Source organism: Saccostrea echinata, unplaced genomic scaffold (genome assembly GCF_033153115.1).
Source record: "Saccostrea echinata isolate AGI-Se365-2 ecotype Australia unplaced genomic scaffold, CSIRO_AGI_Sech_v1 ptg000022l, whole genome shotgun sequence".
Classification (NCBI taxonomy): Eukaryota; Metazoa; Mollusca; class Bivalvia; order Ostreida; family Ostreidae; genus Saccostrea; species Saccostrea echinata.
The window spans coordinates 1,242,888-1,251,056 of NW_026889771.1; positions in this window are offsets into that span (position 1 = coordinate 1,242,888).

The window sequence follows — 8,169 nt, forward strand, 5'->3', positions numbered from 1 at the left end:
ATTACCATGGAAAATGTTGCATTCGAGATAGAATGGACCAATGATTGAATAATGCGATAGTATAATTATATCAAAATGAATTTGTTACACTGTCCATGCTTTGATCTCAATTGGGTGTTAAGAAATATTATCGAGTATCAAAAAAACTCCATTAAACAACTAGTTTTTTCAAGTTCCTTACCTTTTGATAAAGCAGGTGATGCTATAGGCGTTGATAAAGCTGTGTAAGAATTTAAATGCATGATGGGAGCTGATTTGACGGCTGAAATTGGAGCTATTGCAGCTTGGAATGAAAATGCTCCATGATTACCAAAATTTACATTCGGCCCTGAGTCCATAAACGCAGCTGCTGGATATGATCCGGACGTAATTGCTGGTCCGGATACAGCTGCCTCAGCATACCCTTCTGGTTCTACTTTGTATGAAAAGTCTCCAGGTGCGCTATACACTGAGTCAGACTCTATCATAGAAACTGGATGGCTCATTGAAATAACTGGCATTGGTTGTGGTATGACGGGGAGAATTTTCGGTTGAGGTAAAACTACAGGCATGATTGGAATTGGTTCAGGTAAAACGGGTAATGCCGCAGGCAGTGGTTTAAAGACGGGTGGTTCAATTTTGGCGACATTGGGTCGTATGGCAGCGACTTCCGGCTCTGGTTTAGGGGCTGGTTCTGGAGCAGGTCGTGGCGGTGCTGGAATGTCTAATGTAAAGACCCTGTATCTGAAAAATTCTTTTTTGCCTCCAGGGAAGGGAAGCCAGATACCTTGCCCGCAAGCATATCCAGATTTTTCTCTCATTTCTCTTCCCATAAAGGGGAGGTAAACTGGATATTCTCTGTCATATTTATGTTGACTTGCTGTCAATTGTGGGAAAGGCAGCAACAGAGGGAACTGATCAAGTGCAGGTTTGCCGTTTGAGAATGGAATACCCATGGGGAAATTTGAAGTTGGAAGTCTGTAAGGAGCGTAAACAAGGTCTCCTGATACAAAAGTAGGAAATGCGAATAATGGCAGTTGCTTAACATATCGTGGTTCTGGCAACGCTACTAAATCTCTTGGTGTCGAAAGTTTGCTAGGTAATGAAGGATATGCTTTGGCAAAGGCCCTTTTAACTCTAGCAAAACAAGGATCAACGATTTTGTCAGGGATGCTCACTTCAGGAAACCCTTTTAGCATGGGTTGGTATGCTTTTCTTCCTGTAAATGTATTAACTTGGATATAAGGAAATGCAAGACCTCCTCCTCCACCACCACCACCAGCCCCAAATCCAGCTCCTCCTCCACCACCGCCAGCCCCAAATCCACCTCCTCCTCCTCCACCACCGCCAGCCCCAAATCCACCGCCTCCTCCACCACCACCGCCTGCCCCAAATCCACCGCCTCCACCTCCTCCACCACCGCCAGCACCAAACCCTCCACCTCCGGCTCCAAATCCACCTCCTCCTCCACCACCGCCTGCCCCAAATCCACCGCCTCCTCCTCCACCACCGCCAGCCCCAAATCCTCCGCCTCCAGCTCCAAATCCACCTCCTCCACCACCACCGCCAGCCCCAAATCCACCGCCTCCAAATCCACCACCACCAGCTCCTCCAGCGCCGAATCCACCGCCGCCCAAAAATCCACCTGCACCAAATCCACCACCGCCTGAGCCTAACGCAGCCCATTTTCCACCAAACCCTGTCGCATATGGTTCGGGTTCTGGCTCTGGTTCAGGTACCAAAGCTCCATGACCTGGACCAGGCTCCTGAACAGGTGTGATGAATTCCCCAAAGGAGGCTCCAAATCCAGTCTTGTAATGACCAAACGATTCAGGGAGAACGACTGGTGGTCCTCCCTTCACATCTCCAGGAATCCCATGAATTCCCATGACACCAAGAGCCAAGGAACAAAAAAGTCCTATCAACATGCCTGAGGACTTCTGCTTCACCTACGCAGAAAATATGTAAACCAATAGTTGCTTGATACAAAAAGATTTTTGTTACACTTTACTTGTATTCCATAAAGTTATCTTGTTACAGATTTAAAAAAAAAAAAATGAACGGGTAAGTGATCTCTTCAATGAAAGATTTAAGAAAAAAGTCTTTTCTGAACAATTCAATTCTAGAAAAAGGGCTTTTCTGAAAGAATAACAATTATTTATTTTGCTTGGATTCTAGAATAGATTCGATGAGTTTCTAACATGCCTACTGAGCTTAATATTCTAAAGCGAACGCATGAAATATTTTCAGAAACAAGGAGACCCTACCTGTTGCACGATGCCTGGCAATTCCTGACTGCAAAGACTCGCTGATCTTATGAGGCCACGTCCTATTCGACCATCTGTCAAATGTCATAGGTTCGTGCCATCACGAGTCGCTGCTTTCGGCTAAGAAATTGACGAATTCATTACCATTTCAGTCAGTAGCTCGCGTGTTATCGTAAAATATGTATAAAAAGAACACAACGGTGTTGCTATCGTTTGTTTTATTTATTATAAAGAGATTTGGTTATTAGTTTTTAGTCATTAGTCTGTTTAATAACTGAAAATTGATACCTTTGAAATCGGTTTTCACGGCCATAAAAACAATTTATGTCAGATGTTCGTACAGTGGGATCTTGTTGTAAAGCAAGGAAAAGATCCTGGTGTGTGTGTTTTTTTCTGATCGCTTTCCCAGAAGTTGTGGCTAAAATACAATTAAAGGGGGGGGGGGGGTAAATTACTACTTCCACTTATTGTATGATAGAAAAATTTCACTTTGGATTATTTTCTTCAAAGAAAGATGAGGTTGAATGTAAAACTCGGAGAACAATTCCCATTAAAGAGTCACTTTTACGATGTTTTATAGTTTTGTTATATTTTTTGAGCACAGACAGAGGAAGTAAATTGTTGCTTTGGTACTGATATAACTGTGTTCTGTACGCAAAAAAGGAAATCATGTATGTTTAGGGCAGGAATTTATTGGAAATACTCTCAAAAGTTCAATGTTTAATAAATGTTGAAAATGAAAGTGCATGGAGTATGGAGGTAGTTCAAAATTGAGGAAAAAATATTGAGCCTCTCGGAAAATTCAATTTTTTTTTTTGAACATCATTTATAATTTACGGTTTATTTTGGAAATAAAGGCATTCATGATAATTTTCAAGGTATTGAGCTTTAAATGTAGACTGTAGCAACTTTTTTGTTTGACCAAGTTATAGTCATGGCTGATGCCGAAATTTTTTTTATACCATATCAGGAGTGCAACAGAAAAAAATATAGTTTTGCCAAAAAATCCTTGATTTTGAAAATCTGTATGACAATCAAGTCGAAAAGGAATTTTCAAAGTGTAAAACAATAACTGGTATATCATAATGATTTAGAATTTAAAAGTATTATTTCAGTGATCACTAGCAGCATAAATGAGAGTCAAGTATCTGTGCATACCCAATTACAATGTATGTTTGGAGAGGACTTATATAGGCTATGCCTGATGTCCAGTCCATTTATAATACTGATTAAATTATATTCAATTACGTCAGGAGTGCAACATTTGATGTTTTGCTCTACGGCATGGAAAACTTTTCAGTACTTATATGATTCTTTGATTTCTATTTTTGGAAAATAAAGACACAAAGAACATTTTCGCCAAATAGATCCATTAATTACAGGGTCTGTCTGAGTTTCAGGTCTATATTTATATGGTCAGTAGTGCAACACAAGTTATACATGTATGATGAAAGACTTCTACTCATACTAATAAACATTCTTTAATCAATAATGATATATTTGAATAATTTAGTGCTTTAGTACTAAATTATTGACAATTTTATTGTTAAAATCTGTCTCTTTTTTTAAATTTTATCAATCCAGATGTGTTTTTATCTTTATGAATGTAAAAAAAAACTGAAAAATTAATATAATAATTCATGTAATTCCACCTCAATTTTAATGAAACAACAGAACATGTTCTGATGTAATTTATGCTTCACAAATCTATTCTAAAGACGCGCATGTTCTTCATCAGGAGTGCAACAAATATGTTTAAGTTATTGCTGATCAAATATGAATAAAAACGAGATCAAATTATTTTGTCTACTAACAAATTACAGACTGTTTGGACATTTTACTCATCACTATATATACACACACACACACACACACCCTCACACACACACACACACACACACACACACACACACATATATATATATATATATATATATATATATATATATATATATATATATATATATATATATATATATATATATATATATATATATATTGCACAAGCAAATAATCATACTTTGAAGTGTAGAAAATACGAAAACCTTACCGTAAATGATAAAAAATATCAAAACTACGAACTTATTTACAAATTTTGAATGAGTTATTGTGTATAATAATTTTTAAAACAATGTTAAATAAAATACATATCATGCAGGAGTGTAACAAAATAAGGGAAAATAGGATCACTTCAAAATTTAATATTTTTGTAAGAAAACTTGTATATCAAAATTCTTTTTGTTTTCTTTGGCTTAGATTTAAAGCTTTGACTTCAATCGACAAAAAAGTATTGGGGGGTATCGTATTTCTTTCATACTGAGTATTAAAACTTTTCAAACCAGATTTAAAAAACTTATGTAAAATAACAATCAAAAAGCCATTTTTTTCACAAATACGATAAAAGAAACTTAATCATGCTTTAGATTTGATCATTTTTATCCCTGACACAATTTTAAAGCATAAAAACTATAATTTCTTTTGATTATGTATTTTAGAAGGTCTTTAAGGATGTAGCAATATTTTCTCCTTATGCCCCGTATCGAAGAGTCGGTTTTTGCCCTGTCCGTCCGTCTGTTTATCTGTTTGTCCGCAAAAACTTTAACATTGCTCATAACTTTTGATTGGTTGGAGCTACAGCTTTCATATTTCATATGTGTATTCCTTGTGACAAGACCTTTCTTTGGGTACCATCATATTTGACCTTTCAATCATGTTTGACTTACTTTTGAAAAACTTAACCCTTTTCATATATTTTCAATGGTTGCTGCTAGGACTTTTCATATTTCACAGATATAGTCCTTTCTTTGGGTACCACCATATTTGATTTGCATTTGAGAAAGTTAAACCTTCGCTATAAGTTGCCATACGGGGGCATGAGTGTTTCACAAACACATCTTGTTTCAAATAAAGTTTTACTAATAAAAAAAACATTTTTATGCAATTGTTTATTTTATTGCCACTTCAGGAATGCATGTACAGTATGATGATATAAGTGAAAAAAATGTTATAGTCAGTTGAATTATTTAAAAAAAATCAATTTGGTGGTCATTTTTTTCAGGTCACCCTTATATACATGTAAGTCAAAGTATCAACGAATGTTGACAAAACCTAGCTTACCAAAAGTGTACATAAAACCTAGCTTACCAAAAGTGTACATAGTTACTCTATTCTGTCCATAATTATTTGTTCGAATTCAATAAGGCAAATTTAAATTATATGTGTGAACAAATGTGAGCATGTCATGCAAACCTGCTACCTGACAAAATCGTGCAGTTCCGGTTTGACCACATGTCACTACAGCGGTTTATGATAACGAGATTTGTGTACCTGGCGCGAAAAAGAAGACATTAATGATTACTCACGTAAAAAAAATCGCGAAGTTAGCTATAAATCATGAAGTACACAGACATATAACTGTTGTTCTGCATTTGGTTTCAAGTGGATATAATTATGATTATAATACTTGGTCATTAAATGCAGCTTGAAATTTTAAGTATGCTCCATTGCGTTCATTGTAGCAAAAATCTGAAAACAGTTGAACTAATTAAAGACATAGGATACTCAATCGCCTCAAGGGTGAAAATCGAAATTCCAAAACCTAGATGAACATCTACAGGACACATCAAGAATTCTTCCAAAATATGATTGGGTACTGTGAAAAATGTAAGATGAGTTTAGGGAACTAGGCTTTTCTTTAAAAAAATTTTAAGCTGCAACATTTGGCCCCTACAGTGAAAAATTAATATTCTAGAACCGTTTTGCACATCTACAGGACAGCACTAATCATATTCCAGAAGATGGGTTGGTTACTTCAAAAAAATGTAAGAGGAGTTCACAAAACCATTTTTGTAGAAAAATGTCTTTTTTTACCCGGCCGCAAAAAAAGTAAGAGGAGTTCAGGGAACCAGGTTTTTGTTGAAAAACACTTTTTTACCACTATTTGGCCCCAAGGATGAAAATGATTTTTTTTTTACAAATCTTTCTGCACATGTTCAAGACACAATCAATCATATTCAAAAAGATACGTTGGCTTCTGCTTACAAGAGGCCCAAGGGCCTTGAATCGCTCTTCTGAAAAACTATACAACCTATCACTTCTATTTGAAGCCTCTAAGTATTCTGCATATTTAGATAAAGCCTTGAAATTCCAAAGGTAGGTCATCATGACCTACATTTTAGATGAAACACTCTGAGAACCCAAGATGATTCTAAGCCAATTAGTACCTGAGAGGAGGTCATGGTGACCTACTTATCACTTGTCATTCTCTGTGGACCCAGGATGCATCAACTAAGCCAATTAATACCTAAAATATTTTTTAAAATTATGACCATAAAATTTCAAAAGTAGGTCACAGTGACCTACTTTTCAGATGACATACTTTGAGGACCCAAGATGCATCAACTGACAAAGTTTGATGATTCTAAGCCAATTAGTACCTAAAAATATTTAAATAAGGCAATAAAATTTCAAAAGTAGGTCACAGTGACCTACATTTCAGTCAACTTACTCCGAGGACCCAAGATGCATCAACTGACAAAGTTTGATGATTCTAAACCAATTAGTACCTGAAATATTTAATGAAAGCCATAAATTTTCAAAAGTAGGTCGACTTACTCCGAAGACCCAAGATACATCAACTGACAGAGTTTGATGATTCTTAGCCAATTAGTACCCGAAATATTTAATTATAGTCATATAAATTGAAAAGTAGGTCATGGTAACCTACTTTTCAGTCGACCTACTTTGAGGACCCAAGATACATCAACTGACAAATTTTGATGATTCTAAGCCAAATAGTACCCTAAAATATTTAAATATAGCCATAGAATTTCAAAAGTAGGTCACGGTGACCTACTTTTCAGTTGACCTTTTTTGAGGACCCAAGATGCATCAACTTACAAAGTTTTATGATCATAGGCCTTAAAATTTCCAAATTATGCCTCTAAAACGCTTTGAAATCGAATGCCTGCAAAGTTCAAAAAGTAAGTCACTGTGACCTACTTTTTAATAAATATGTGTTATGGCCCCAAGATGCATCATCTTACAAGATTTAATACTTCTAATCCTCTCAGTATTCGAATTAATGACCTTAATTGTTTTGAAAAAGATTAGCCATAAAAATCAAAAAATAGGTCAAGGTGGCCTACTTTTTAATTGACGTACTCCGAATATCCAAGATACATCAACTGACAAAGTTTGATGATCATAGGCCTTAAATTGTTCAAAATATGCCTCTAAATCATTTTGAAAAAGAATAGCTGCAAAATTTAAAAAGTAGGTCACCGTGATCTACTTTTGAGTCAACATGATATTAGGTCCTTAGATGCATCAACTGACAAGATTTGATGATCCTAATCCTTATAGTAAGCAAAATATCAACATTTTGATAAAATGTAATTTTTGGTCAAGTGACCTTGAGACCACGCCCTTTGCCCCAGGGCGATTCCTCGTGCAAATTTGAATCTACAACATATCCTCGTCCTTTTATGTAAGTTTGGTGATAATCTGTCCAGTGGTTCTTGAGAAGAAGACATTTTAGCAACCAGTACTTTTGTTTCTATTTTCCTAATTATCTCCCTTTGTTTAAGGGTCACAACCCTAGTTTTAGTATAAACGGGAACCCTTGGGCCAAGAATACCCTGTGACAAATTTGACAATAATTGGCCATGGGGTTCTTGAGTTGTGACCCATATTCTAAAAAGTTATGCACACCACACATCGCACAAATGACCATTATAGCATTAGCTCTTTGAGCCTTTGGCTCAGAAGAGCTAAAAATTTAAGATGAGTTTTAGGAAGAAGAAAATGTGACAGACGGACCAAGGTAACAATATACCCGAACTTTTTTTAGAAAGTGCAGGTGTAATTAAAATAATATTTTTCTGTGTTTTATTAACAGATATCTAAAGAAATACGACAAGCT